We start from the raw sequence: 15763 nt of genomic DNA, 5'->3' as shown, positions 1-15763 counted from the left end.
AACTGTACATAGAGTGTAGACTTGCACAAAATAATTATAAAAAAATTCCCTCTTTGAAGAGCCGCAGTTTGAGAATAACCCAAGACGCACGGGCTGAAATAAACCTGCCCAGATGCGATCCATTGTGGCATGCTTTAAGCGAGTGCTCTCTACAACCCTACCTCTCTTTTAATATAGCTTTGTGCTCCTGTTGATGTAATAAAGCATTATTTAGAGCGAGGCGCATGTGTCCAGAAAGAGATTCCACGAATTCTTAGGACCTTTTACATCGCTGGCATCAACCATTGAGGCACACAAGAGTTACACTGTAGAGCACAGGCTCGAGACAAACGACAGTGATGCTGTGGAGGACCCGAATAATGCCCTTTAGTGATGCTGGAAAATATATTCATTGAAAGCCAGTGGGGCTGGCATTCTTTTTTCATAGCAAGAGGAATTCTGTAACAGCCTCTCATTTCTTTGGCATGATTAAACAGAATGTCATGTTGTGCATGCCCTCTAATACATGAAATAATGCTTTTCTGTTTAAGAGAGTCAGGTCTAAAAGAGGGGCATGGCAGAAATCTACTCCCAAAGACAAGGGCAGTTGAAAGGACATCTATACAACATAAAGTGTTCAGCAGTAAGGGTCTATACTTATGCTAAAGGCTCTGAAGGAAATTAAATATGAGCACTTAAAATTAAAATATCTCTTCATTGACAAAATGTGAATATTCTTAATTTTCTGGATCACTAAATTTCCTCCTGGAAACTGAGTTAAGAAACTTTGTGATATTTTTACAGCATCAAGTTGGGTTCGGGTATGTGGTGATTCAAGCTCGCATTTGCAGGAGATTGGTGCCCTCACAAAGCCTTCTCCAGGAGGGAGCAAGAGTCGCTCCTCAAAGGTCGTGATTTGTGCACAAAGCCCCGGTTGTCCAATTGCCTTTCATTTGGGTTAAGGATCAGCAAAGCATCTGTTTCATTACAAGAGAATGAGGGAGTTCCTGCAGATATACTTAACTGAGTATCTCAGGATTAAACATATTGGATGGAAATAGAGAAATGGAAAACACAAACTGGGATTTGCACATGCAAAATCTAAGCTTTTCTGAGCCTCACTGATTCTTACCGTGCTGTCTTAGGGAAGATTTATGTCTCAATCAAGCGGGGTTTTTTTTTTTTGGTGCAGAGATTCAGAAAGCTCAGAAATGGGAAGAGGCAGACAGACGTCCAGAGCTGCCCAACAACGTGTGTAACGCCACACCACAAAGTTAATTTTAAAATTATTTTGGAAGAAAATCTGGAAAATATCTTACCATCAGGAAGAGAAACATCGAAATGGGCATGGAGTGGGCAAGAAGCCACGCCAGAATTTCCCGTGTTGCTGTTTACAGCATTTTGCCAGTCTTTGGTAGAGAAGCCACGGTCATGACTTTAATTGCTTTGCACACCAACAGATACAGCTCTGGACTAAACCCACTGAATTCTCCGTAGCATCTCCATGTTGCATTTCAATTTCCTCTGAGGTAGGAAGTCTGTTTCAGAAATTTGGCTTCAAGATTGAATCTTTGGGTTTTCTTTCCAAGTTAGTGAAATTAAAGACAGGAGAGAATGTGAATCACAAGCACTCTGGGCTGCTCAGGAACGTGTGTCGCAGGGTTTTACGGGCTAGGGGAAACAGCACTGCGGTGTACGGGAATAGCGTGAAGTTAGCATGTAAAGTATTATGACATGCTAATCTACTTATCTTTCATCTTACTTTGCATAAAAATCAAATTACCAGGAAGGATGTTTTCTGACATGCAAAACCTTCTCTTCCTTTCCATCCCCAAACCGCTCGTTAGAACAAGATGCTTTTTTTGCTCGTCACTAAGACAGTACTTTTATCCAACAGGCAATACAATATCTAAGACTTCTGGACACTATCATAATCAAATATAACAATAATAATAATACGATATTCTTCTTAGCTCCTCAGAGTACCAAAGACACTTTACTATTTCGAAGATGGTTTGAAAGCATCTTAACAACATCTTTATTGAAGCAACATAAATGTCTTTAAAGCTATCTGGGTGCAAATAGATCAAGAATACTCTTGAAATTCCTTATTATACCTTGTACCTGAAAATCTATTTGAAACATATTCTACTGTATTGAATTTCTGTCTGAAACAGCTGATTTAGGCAGCTGATAGAGTATGGCAGGTGCCCCATTCATTGCGTTATCATTTTATACAGTCTGTCCATAAAGCCCCCAAGAGAAGGATGTACTGTCTGTCCATGAAAAATAATCCACTGTCTGTGGCTTATGGGAACAGCAATAGAATTTTAAATACCTTGGAAAGACCAAAGCTTGCCCATTTACATTATTCTAGCAGCATTTTTCTAGCTGAATGGCCATATTCAATCTCACAATGAGAGAAGTAATGCAATTAAACCGGCTCCACAATGAGGAACTGGAAACACGGGTTTTAGTTTGAAAAACAAAAGCTTCTAAATTTCAAAATAATGAAGCAACATGACTGTTGCACACGATGTGAAGAATACATTATTAGACACAGCGGTGAAGTGTCAAACATAATATACTACAGCAATATTCTGCTGTTCACCTATGGCTCTTTTGGTACCCTGTACTCATGTATCTCCTGGTCTTAACTGCTCAGACCCCCATCATTTTTGCTCCCCCCAACAAATTGCCCTGTCCAACAGGAGGAGAAATGTTTAATTAAATGTCCCCTATCAAGGGGCTATTAGAACAATCCAGGCGCGCCCTATGTGAGGCTGTCTCAGAAGCGGGTGGGCTGAGAGCCGGCATGGTCAGCTCAGCAGGCAGCAGAGCTCTCTGCAAATGGGATGGGACAAAAGTGAAGATGTCAAGATGTCAAAAAGGATAAAACCGTCCTGAACGAGCAAAATAGAGGCTAAAATTTCAGAAGCCACCACCGAAGAAAAGTTTAAACCACAGCCGGGGGGAATGAGGACGCGACTGGTGCATTGGCAAAGCTCTGGCCACAGCTCGGCTCCTCAGGGAGGAAACCACAGGAGTTTGTGCCATCAGCCTGAGTGTGGTTTTCGGTAGCCTGGTAACGATAAACAAAACACTGCTGTAGAAAAGAGCATGAGATGAGAACAAGGAAATGGGAAACCCTTTCAAAATTTGCTGTTACTTGGGTAGAACTGTGGAATTTTGAGGAGATCAAGTGGAGGAGGCTCATAAGGACTGTTATTTTAGGGGCAAGGGGAAAAGAGTCACAGAAATGGAAAAGAAGGGTTTTTTCTGCCCCATAGTACAAGCCGCTGCCACTCCACGCTCAGTAAACACCTGTTCGTAGACCTCACCATAGGAAAATGTGTAAGAGAAAAAGAGTCAAATGCAATTAGTGGCAACACAGAAAAATCCTAGGGACAAATAAAATTGTAGAAGAGTAGAGATTACTCCTGTAAAGGAAAAAAAAAAAAAAAAAAAAGAGAACCCAAGTGGAACCTGTTCCTATTGCAGTTGTGGTTTAGACAAAACTGAATATAATATTATACATATATAAAAATATATATACTGCTATAAAAAATTAGGTTCTTTGTAGAGCCCAACCGCACTCTAGATATGAAAATATTTTCAAAGACTTTTACCCAGGGAAAAGCAGCAACCTTCCCTCAGCTCTAAGCACTGACCAAATGGGTTTCACATGCAGGAGACAACTAAACGATAGAATCAAAGAAATCATAATTCATAATACAGAATAAAAGCCAAATGTCCACTGCTATCCTTAGATCTCTTGAAAGCCTTTGATAAAGCAGGGTGGCCTTGCTAAGAAATACTGTTATCGGAGAAGAAGTTTAGAGAAAACACAAAGACCTGAATAAATACAGCATATGAATCTCCATCCATTAGAATAAAAGTTAATAAGACACAAACCAAAAGATTTCAACTACAAGGGACAAAAAGAAAAAGTTATTCTTTATGTCCTACGTTGTTCTTTTTTTATTGAAGTGGTGGAACAGGCACATCAACGCAACCAAACCAAAAAAAGCCCCAACAGCTTATTAAAACACTAACTCAGAATTAATTCCATTCATAAATAAATAAAAAAAACTTAAGTAATTATCTCCGGATAATGCAATGTTACCAGCTGCCACCTCACCCATTATTTTTAAAGAAATTCTAGGAATTCAAGGCCATAATATCAAATATGTTAAACCCACCCAAGAATCCGTGACTAAGAAAGACACGTACGAGCTTACATGATCCAAAGAATTGAGATCATTGGGAACAAAACTTCTTCAGCTACAGAGAGTCCGTTTCTTTCCCTTATTTCAAGACGGAGAATTCCCTGGTCTGCTTTCCCCTCCGCGCAGCCGATTCCCCAGGGGCTGCCACGTCCCTCACGGACCCCACGTGCCTGGGGCTGCCCCCCTGGTTTCCACGTCGGGAAGCTGCATCACACACAGGGCATATGTGTGGTCCAGAGGGCACAGTGCAAGGTTGTGCTTAAATTTATGCTATTTAAACCCGCGTCATCTGTGACAACGTATCCATGAACAAGTGTTACGGAATGTGGGAAATTAGGTGATAATTTCACCTCCAATATCCACAGTATCACTTCTCAAACAAACAGTGAAAAAATACATAAGAAAATTGCATCTTAATCCATCTAAGTAAAAAAAAAAATTATTATCTCAGGGAAGGACCAGCTCAGAAAACTATTACTATTAGCATCTAGTTGTGCAAGAACTCATTGTGGAAACAATCCTTTCCCGCACGTTAGTGGCACGGAGAAATAATATATGATCATTTTTAACAGAAAAACTGACAGGCAGTCTGGATCCAGCTGATTTTATAAAGTAATTTGTTCTTGGAATTTGACCAAAGGAAAAATGGATAGACCACATTAAGAGGTCAACCAACCAAATAGTAATTTACACTTAACAAGTTCAACTGATGACTAAGATTTGATAATTCCTGTATGGAAAGTTCATGTATCATCTGAACGTTAAAATGGAGACCTTTGCAAAAGTACTCAGGGCTTCTAAACTGCTGTTTGTAGAAAGTCAATTTGGGTTTCGTGACGCTGAGCTTGGGACAGCTGATCACATCAGCTTACCCGTTCTGCTGCCCTGTGCGGTGGCGTTTATTCTGTTTCTCGAGGTGTGGTGCTGGAGGGATGCTGAGCTGCCCGGCAGCAGGCAGAGCTGCCAAACCTCCCTCGCCAAAAACAGTGCCCGGCGTGGTCTGGGCTCACCTCTGCCATACGCAGAGCAGATGGGAAATGAATCACTAACAACGAGGCACTTATCTGCTGCTCCAGGTCCGGCTCTGCGCTAAAATTATAAGCGATTTTTTTTTTTCCTTTTTCCCAATGTGAAAGAATTCACTACTTTGAGAGAAATTGCCTAAGAAAATAAGGACTTTTGGCTTAAATGTATTCCTTCGGCAGAACCGTTCAGCACATTCTCCCTCCTAAAATGTCATATACGTCTCACTAATGAACTTTAGCTGACCCTAACAAGTCATTTCATATGCGTAAGCAGTCAAGCTGGCTCAAAAAATGTAGTTATTGAAATAGATTCAGAATCTCCCAAAGACCAGGGACGATGTTTGCTATTTGGTTGCTTAAATTCATAGCAGTGAGAGAAATAGCTAAAATAGTTAGTATTTATTCAGGTAAAAATACACTTTTCCAGTATATTTAATCTAAAAATGTATTTCATGTGCAGAAATAAATACTCTCCGCTTTGGGAGGTTATAAACTGAATCTATTTGGAAAAATACACCGTTCTGTAACAGACACCATTAAAGTGATGCTGCCACTTTTCAGTGTCGATATAGCCACTAATGTAATTTAATGGGTCTGGCTCTGGCTATTTCAGAGGATTTTCCCTACATACTAAGTTTCTATTACATGTATTTTATATATTTAATTCCTTCTGGTCCTACTAATCATGACTGTATTGTCTGTTACTTCAATTTCTTTCATTTTTCCCTCTTTTTTTGGTAACATCAGAATATAATTAACTCTAGTGAGTGAAGTTAATTGCCTCGGGGAAAACCTGTGGTTGGAAATCTCTCGGTCTCAAATAATGTAGAGTTGGAGACGTACCACCACGTACTCCTCCCACACAACTGATAGATGGAAAAATTAACCAGCAACAGCAGTTGCTGGAAAGAAAAACAATTCTGCCATCTTATCTTCTCTGTAGCAATTTGTACCCATCGCTGGAGGAATACCATAACAGACCCCATGCGTGAGATGAGAAAGGCAGTTGTGGCCAAGGGGGTGGTAGGGATAAATGGACCTGTTACCTGCGAGATGCTGCCAGGTCAGAGCAAACCGCAGAGAACCTCTGCTCAGTTTTTAGTTTTTCCTCTCTTTCCCATTCCAAAGCCATTCTCATTTTCTGCACTGCTCAAACATGTGTCTCTCTAAATCTGCTTATCTGACCTCTGCTTTCTGCAGCACTGTCGCCACACGTGGGGAGGGACAGACCTCTGTGTTTTGAATTTGCCAAGGGCTGCTCTTCCCCAGCACGTCCTAGCAGCCAGGATTCGCATGCTCTGCTGTATTCTCTTCATCCGTGCTCAGCTCTCAAACTGTCACCGACACACAGGGTACAAAGCCGGGAGTCTCATTAGTAACTACATATTTCAGTATATTTTAGCTGTACACCCTAAACAGCAGGAAAAGACCCGGTCTCTTCAGGTCTAAAGAAAAAAAATCAGGACATTTTCAACGGGAGAGGGATGACTCCCCAAAGAGGCTGCAAATACCATCCTCAGGACTCGCCGGCCGCTGAGCGTACAGCATTTGTCAGTGCTCGTGGCGTGCTACCCCGGCTGCCAGCACATGAGCCTGTTGGCAAATAACTGCAGAGCAATGCACTCCCCCCAACTCTAGCCCTCTTCTACGTGAGAGGAATAACATAGAGAAGTCAAAGAACAGATGTACAGAACATCTTATAAAATGGCAAAATGTGATTTTGGGGGTTGTTCCTCAGACACAAGAAAGTCTGGATTTTCAAGATGTTGCCACAGGGCTGGAGAGAAACCCTCCAAGAACTTTCTGTAACAGTCTGATTCTGCTCTGCACCCACCTGCTTGATTAACCATTAAAAGTCTAAATAATTATTGCTCTCATCTTTGGGGGCCGGCTTTGCCGAAGGCAGGGTGTGGAGTTTCCATGGCGTGGGGATAAATGACATATTGCAGATAGTTTTTTCTCTAATTCTTTGTCTTAGAGAACATTTATGGAATATTCAACCTGATTTTCTGGAGTGGAAGGTCTAAAATAAACCTACTACTTTTAAGACCTCCCATCAGCACCAAACAGGGTAATCCCGTCGTGAGCCATCACACCAAAGCCCGTTCCTGAAGTACGACGGAAGTGTTTTCAGTTCTCTCAAGCAGCACGTCCCTTTTATTATTCCCATGGAAGAATAGTTCAGAAACATCTTGTTAGACATTTTGTCACCAACTGAGATAATTTTTGAATTGATTTTGCTGTTACTACACTGCAATGTATCAAAATGACTAACCGCATCGATAGCCGACATTCGATATACACAACACACAGAAAAAGAAATCTGTTGGTGTTTGGCTTCCACCAGCAGAAAGGAATTGAGATGGCCCTTTCGTATCCCAGCATTTAAAGGCCCTGTGGGACACTACTTGTAAAAGAGTTAAACATACATTGTCATTCTGGATTATTACGTGTACGTACACATATACACACAAGCTCACCGCAAGAACTATTTCGACATAAAGTCCCCATTCAAAAGATAGATGTCATATTAGGCCAGAAGCATTGTGTGTTATCTGCTTATGTTTAGAGCTGAAATTATCTGAAGCAAATTAAAGAAACTGAAAATAACATTTGTTTCCACGTTTACTTAATTTCAAATGTTATCTTATAGCCCACACCAGCATTAACGTTTCTCACAAAATCATCAAATATTCGATTTCTAATTAAGCCCTCTTCATCCCAATGCAGGATTTGTCTTCCTCATCTTTAATTACTTTTCCATCTACGTTATTCAAGAGCAAATGAAAAGATTTGCATTTTTGCATTATATAGAAATCACGCTGTAAATATTTCTCAGATAGCTCCCGCTCTCCTTCGCTGTTCAGAGCCAACCTTCTAGAAAAGACAGAGTGTTCCCCATACCAACGCTCCCCTTCCTTTTAGGTGTACCTTTGGAACCACCAGAGAGTGCTTTTCAGGGTTGGGATGTCCTAATTACTTTGGTATCCCCTTTCCCTCGGCTTCTTTTCCTCACTTCTGCATGTGCCAAACACACCCGAGGAAAGTCACCGACATCAGCATAAGCACAGGTAGCACTTGGAGGTGTGGGGACCAAGAAATACACAAAAGCTGCAAATACATTTTCTTCTACTTTTATAGCCAAATCTTAATACATCACTGAGCAAAATGAATGCGGTTTGAAAGGTACCACATAGGGGAGGAAGGACAGCAAAGCAAACTGGGCTTTTGGTGGCAGAGGTAGTTCAACACTCGGGTCTTTTCCCAACTGGACCTGCCCTTCCCATCTTACTCCCTTCACATTATGTAAAACCTGCTCTTATTTCATAAACCTCTTAGTTTTGGATTCATTTCGCTACAAGGGCCCTACTAATCCATTCCGGACAATCAGAAATAATAACAATTCTTCATTTGACATTCCAGAACAAAATGATGAGATTTTCTGGCACAGGCCTCAGTATTGTGCTAGAGCGTGCTTTGGTTTGCAAATATATAAAATGTTATTATCATTAAGGACATTAATACATTTATCACAATTAACGTCCCTGAGATTCTTTGTAATAATGAGTCATAGATTCATAAGCAGTGAATCAAGTCACGCTTTCTGTTTGGCACTGGAGCTCATTCTGCTGATCATCACAAATCATATTAGCTGGTGAAGTTCCACCTAAACAAACTACCACCCTCCTGCTAATACCGCCCGGTTACCGCCAGAGGTAAAAAAAAATCTGTTTTACAGTCCCAGCTCGTACTGTGCGCTACTTCAATGCATGTCTGTTTAAGGCTACACAGGATTACTGGTGCGTGGTTGAACAACTCCTGCTAATAGTTTAATATTTACTCTTGGTAACAAACCGCCATAGAGAAAAGCGCGGAAAGTAATACCCAGCCTGGACAAGGGCAAAGCAACAGGACTTAGTATTACAAATTCATTACTAAAACATGCTTACCATTCCGATTCTACTACACGTCCCTCCCACCAGAGCTGCCCTGGGCTCAGTCCCAGATAAGGCAGGAATTCTGTCTGGAAAGTTGGACCTATTTTTGGTTACCTAAATGTGGAACCCTTGTTTTGTCAGTGGGGTTTTTTTTGCGTTTTTTTTTTTGGTTTGTTTTGGGTTTGGTTTTTTTTTGTTTTGTTTTTGTTTTTTTTTGTTTTTTTTTTTTTTTTTTTATAACACATTATAGTGTACTCTCTTATTTATTTTAAGTAGGACATAAGGGCAGGGTTAGCGCGTAGTGCTGAAGCAGATGGAACTGAGGAACAGAACATAAAAGACAGGAAAAACAGAATTAAGGGGAAAGCGTTAGATGAGGGTTGTCATTCCAACCAAGCGAGGTAACCTGCAGTGGCAGGACGAGTTGCTGTACCTACGCTGTACCCAAATTAAGAGAGAAAACATTCGTGGTTTCACACAGGGGGAGGGTGTGAGCAGGGGGTAACTGCAGGGATGTAGCAAGCAGAAGGGGAGGTAGGAAATAATAGCAAGGGAGGAAAAAGCAGGGGGTGGGGGAATGCACAAGTGCTGTGGTGAAGGAAAAAGAGTTTCTTTTTATCAGTGTGGAGAAATGTCCCAAAGACCAGAATGATTAATTTAGCCTCCTTCCCAGGTGCGCCGCCTTCAGTCAGTACTAAGAGCTGAGCTTCAGAGCATCCAAAGGAAACCAAGCCCAGGGATGGGCACTGACCTGATCTAGTAAAAATGAAACATCTCCTTGTTTTGTGTCATTATGCCACAAGTCCTGTGTCAGAGCAGCAATTATAGTTCAGGATGGCACCAAGGTACAGCATACCACAGCCACGGTTTTACTGGATAACTGAAGCAGTCAGTGCTGGAGGTGGGAGAAGAGCAAACCCTACTCTTGTTCATGTGTTTGGCACATGGTTCGGGCAGGAAATCACTCTTGATGTCATTTGACTTTGCCTTCTACCACTTCCCCTTTTTATACCAGTGTTTTACTACAGTATGTTGCAGAATCCTTTGAGACATGATATAGCAAGAAACATGAATTTCTCATAGCTGTAATACACTGAATATTTTTTAGCCTCCAAAATGAGTGAAGTGAGCACTCATACAATGTCACAAATAGGGACAAACTGCCTACAAGCCAGAGGGTCCTGGCCCCCTCAGAACATTTAGGGTGGAGATACCACTATTGCAACTCCTTTCTTTTGAATCTCGAAGGCAGTATTTTGATTGAAGGCAGGTTTCTTTTGGAAATGTCATTGAAAATTATGTCAGGCAGGATGATGCATGACTTTCCATCAGTGTGAGAAAAAAAGGATGAATTAATGGACTGGAAGAATCTCTTCAATCTTGTATGATAAATTTAACTGCTTTTTTTTTTTTTTTAAATAAAACTTTGATGACAATGCAAAAAATCCCAATGCCCAGCCCCCTGATACAGGCCTTGGAGGGCTGGGCTCTGTCTACCTTAAATCAAGAGAATTTTTAAACCTGCCATGATGGAGCCCAGGTTTTACCCTAGACTTTTTTCTTGCTTCTAAATAGCACTGCATTGCAGCATACAAAGCCAAGTTCACTTTAGCTAAAAGTGACAAGATTTATAAATATATGATGTTAGAAAGCATTCAGGACATTTTTTTTCCTAAGCCATAAGGCTGACAACTTCTGGTAGAGCAAATTAAATATGAAAACAGATGACATTGTCCAAAAGTCTTTTTTAGAAAACTCCGCGTTTCTGAACTCTCAGGCTACACTGCAGTCCCAGATCACCAGAGGTAACCGGTTCTAAAACAATGGAATATATTTCATCCAAACAAGGCAGTGTTTAAAAATAACATCTATTAAAGGGCTGGTAATAGCTAAAAAAGGAAAATAACTGCTATCAAAGGGTTAAATAATTTTCAGCAAGCAGCATGTGGTAACAGCATGGCTATTTTTTTTTCCTTTGTTCCATCTACAGAAGTTTGCAAGTTATGAAGAAAATGTTCAGGACTGTTGATTTTCTGGAGAGATACCCGCCCACACATTATGAGTACTTGCACGTTGTAAATTTTAGGATTTAATGAAAAATAGTCACTTAAATTCTGCCCACAGTAAGTAGTTATGGATTTTAGTAGTAAATCTGCATAAAAAGGTTACTATTTCAAATTTGCAGTACAGAAAATTATATACACACAAGATAAGAGGTGGAAGCTAGCAAAGCTGTATAAGCACCACTATTAAAGTATATATATATATAAAAAGCTTTTATAAAGAAATCCAACACCTTGCATCTTTCTATTTTGCTACTTACAAAGGATCCCTCCCACCCCAATAGCAAACTTAGTAAATTATGCGCTAATTCTTGCTAAGTAAAAATGTTTTTTTTATTGCAGCCCAAACTCCCCAAGCTACAAGACAAGAACTCCAGCCAGATAAGAGGCTTAATTATGAGCAGAATGAGCTGCAACCATTTCTTTGCAGTTGTCTGTGTTATCTTTGATTCAATATTATGCTCCATGTCCAACTACTTCACTCCAATGCCTACTTATTACTTTTCAGAACCACAGAATATCTGAGGTTGGAAGGCACCTCTGGAGATCACCTGGTCCAAACCCCCAGCTCAAGCAGGGCCACCTAGAACAGTTTTCCCAGGACCATGTCCAGATAGCTTTTGAATATGTCCAAGGATGGAGACTCCACAGTCTCTCTGGGCAACCTGTGCTAGTACTCGGTCACCCTCACAGTAAAATATATATTCACTAAAGTTCAGATGGAACCTCTTGTCTTTCAGTTTGTGCCCATTGCTTCCGTGTGGATTTGGTTTATGTTGTATTTACAGCTAATCCACTCTGCGGGGAGGGGGAAAGACCTTGTAAATGTCTGCAACACCAACCAATGGGGAAAGGGTAAAAAATAACCATATGGTCACATTTGGAAAAGCATCTTTCACATGTAATCACGAGTATTTCTTAGTAGAAAGCAGCCTATTCAGGCACTGTGCTCAAGTAAAAAATGATAATTCTACAGAATTAGTTATTGTCATCCTCGTGAACATTGGAAGGGACATTATTAGCAGAGAAAAACACGTGCTTTGTCAGTACGTTTGGGCAGGAATGAAGCGGTGAGGGGGAGAACCGCAGCCCGGCTGATGGAAGGCGAAGGGGCGCGCCGCGGGGCTGCCGCTGTCCGCGGTGCTGAAGGGCCCCGGGCGCCGCCGCTGTCCGCGGTGCTGAAGGGCCCTGGGCGGTGCCGCGGGGAGGGCCCGCGGTCCCCGCCACCCCCGGCTGAGAGCAGACCCCGAGGGGCTGCGGGGGGGGCGAAGGGGGAGGGGTCCAGCTTCTCTCCTCGGAAGCTATATCAGGGTGGGACCTGCCTGCCGGGGGAAACGTCCTTCCTGGACATGTAATTGCAAACCACACCCAGCGGAAGCTACTTCTGCCCGGAGCGGAACAAATTAATTTTGTTTCCATGCCAGTGTCTCAGATTAAAGTAAAAATAAATAAATAAATAAATAAATAAATAAATAAATAAATAAATAAATACCTCACTGCAATTCTGTAAGAACTCTGGATGCAGGTATGTCTCGCACCAGCTTTTGCTTGTCTGTTGAGGATTATCAGATTTTCTGTGGCTTTCACAGATTATGTCTTTGCACTGAACCATCTACAGACACACAATGATGTCATCATGAAAACAGGTCATAACTACAACCACATGCTAGTGGGACATAGCTGGCATCATCTTTTTTTCTTAGTAACTATAGATACAATTTATTTCAGGGGAAAAAAAAGCAGAAACTCAGTCACATGTCACATAGGAGGGTAAGTTTTGCCACCTTTCTAAACAATAAAAAGAAATAAAGTATTTATAAGGAAGAACACTATTTTCAAATCTATTATTTGTCTTGCTCCTAATTTTTTGATTAAACATAAACATGCAAAAGGGAGAGAAAAGCAACTGAAGACGGTATGGATACTGCTTGTGTGCTCCTAATACAATAATCTGATAAATCACTGAGAGCAGGTCTTTTCCAACAGTTAGGAAACTGCCTGTACTACACACACACAGTTGGCAAATCCTTTCTTTGCTAGCCTACAAACCGGTAGCAAACAAGAAAAGTCTGTTTCCCAACTCATCACTCAAGCCATGTCCTTCATCTGTCATTCTGCCCATTATATCAGTTTTCTACTGGGAGGCAGGCCCAAGGAAACATTGTATACTACAGCACAAACACTTTGAGATAGCCTCATCGCTTTTTTCCCCCAATGTCAAGAATGATTTATCTGTTTGTAAAGAGAAAGAATGACCCATTACCTGATAATTTGATCTACCTGAAAGGTTCTTGGATTAAGAGGGTAGTAAGAACACTGGCAGGAGCCTAGGGAACTAACAGTGCTTTCACTGAGCACACATTCGTGTCTTAAGACCTAGATAGAGGTAGCCTTTGTGAGAGTCCTTCTAGGACTGGCCAGTGTAGTTTATGACAAAGAAGAAAGCCAAGTGGAAAGATAAGATGATTTCTTCTTATTTCAGGTGGGACGATATTATTATGGGTCAGAGTCAAATCCACATAAAAATAGCGCAGAAGAGCAGGCAATTTGGCCTGACATTTTAAAAGAAAATCAATTGTTTAAAACATGAGACAAAATCTCATTGTGATTATTCACATATCATTATTTTCTTAAGTTTACCTTCAAAATACTAAAAAGTGAAATCCTGGACTACATCAACTCTAAAATGTATTTAATACTTTGGGGTTAGTATCGTTTTTTTTCTGGTTGTCAGTTTCTGATTGCTAAGTGCACTGCTTTATTTCTTCCATCTCGATATCTGATAGGGGATTTTAATTGCTTTTCATTGTGCCTTCTTTTATTTTGTGCCTTGCGTTATGTCTCAGAGTCATGGCAGATGAACCCATGCTGTTTTAACAGAAATAAATTTTGATGGATCTGAATCTCAAAGAATATTTTCAGTGACAAATATTCAGATCAAATTGAGTGTACTTTATTAAGCATAAAAGTATGCCTTAAAATGAGAAACTCTTCCAAGAGATGCATATGTTACTCTCCAAGTAATTTTCCAGAACAGTAATCATTCACCTTGCTATTTCAGTCACTGCATCACAGAAAAGGCTTACCAATCTTTCTGTTTTTCTTAAACAATATTATCTGCAAATATGTTTATTTTACAAGTTTAGTAACTGAGCAACTGGTTTCCAACTACCTAGAACTGTTCAAGGTGCTTGCGATCAATCATTATGTGTTTGATTTAAATAATCTATTTTCCTCAGTTGCCATTCTGACCAACCTTTAAGCCAGGAGGAGGAAGACAAAGGTCATGCCAGTCAAAAAAAAATTAATTGTGGCCTTCTTCACTACCTGGTACCTTTGAGCCAGCTAATGAAAGGACATGCACAACTGCAATGAAATGCTATTGGGATGAGATGCTGAGGCTTCAAGGGCAAGAGATATATAAACAAAGCCTGAATGAAGAGTCTTTTTCCTTCAGTACCCACAAGGATTCAGCATCCCACAGTCCAGAAGATGCTGTTCCTCTGCTATAAAATTAAGACAAAATTTCAAACAGGAGATCTGCTGGGAATTATTAAGACCTGGAGGCAGCAGTAAAAATAAGGAATTATTTCAATTGTGGAGTTCTTTTCTCCTTAATCTAGTAGGTTTTTATTTTACAAGTTTCTCATCACTATTTCATTTTACGAGCAACAGTTTTCTGCAGCCATGAAGGCAGTTGGCTGATCCAAACCAAGTTCAAATGTTTGATTCAAAGATATCATAACTAATGATTTACCAAGCTTCTGAGTTTTAGGATCCCACAATTAGGTTGTCTTTCTGAACTGAAATATGGTAACTACACCCAGCAAGGCTAAGCTACAGTTTTTTTGAAGCCAAATACGTAAAATCTATACACGATCTGAAGCCGAGGAGAGCTCACATCACCCTCTATCAATGAATCTGCGATGAACTGATTGATTACATGGCCGGCATCTCACACTGGCCAGAGGCAAAGCCCACGTGCCTAGCTATCCCCTTCTCATGGGAACCAATTGGCTTTAAAAAAACTTGATATGAAAACTGCCAACCATGAAAGTTGCGGTACAGCTGACCAGAAAGTATCCCCACTGCTATCAAGCAGAGTAAGAACTGTTCCTGGTACCTTCCCTTCTTCTCACTTCTTTAAAGTTACTCTAAAATTGTCGCTTTGTGCTTCTGTAGTTACTTTCTTGGCCGGGACAGCAAGGAAATGTCGTATTTGATGAATTCACAAAGTTTTAGTCATTACAAATGAGTAAGTGCATATCAGGAATGCACAGCTACTGTCAAGGCTCGGGCCACCACTGCTAACTCCTCCCAGTGTCAATGCTCACGCTGGCGCTCTGCCCTCCCAGCCTGCACACAAGCCATGCACGTGCTGACAAAAAGCCCCAAACCTTTGCTTAACGGCATTTTTTACTTTGAAGGTTTTTCATTGGATCTCAATGTCCTATGGGTTTAACTACTGTTTCTACTTCCTGTTTGTACGTTTTTTCTTATTTTTTAAGACAGGAAAAATTACAAGGGCA

The sequence above is a fragment of the Vanellus vanellus genome (assembly GCF_965231255.1).
Source record: "Vanellus vanellus genome assembly, chromosome: 8".
Lineage (NCBI taxonomy): Eukaryota > Metazoa > Chordata > Aves > Charadriiformes > Charadriidae > Vanellus > Vanellus vanellus.
The sequence above is the reverse complement of the archived record's forward strand: the minus strand, read 5'-3'. Positions refer to the sequence as shown.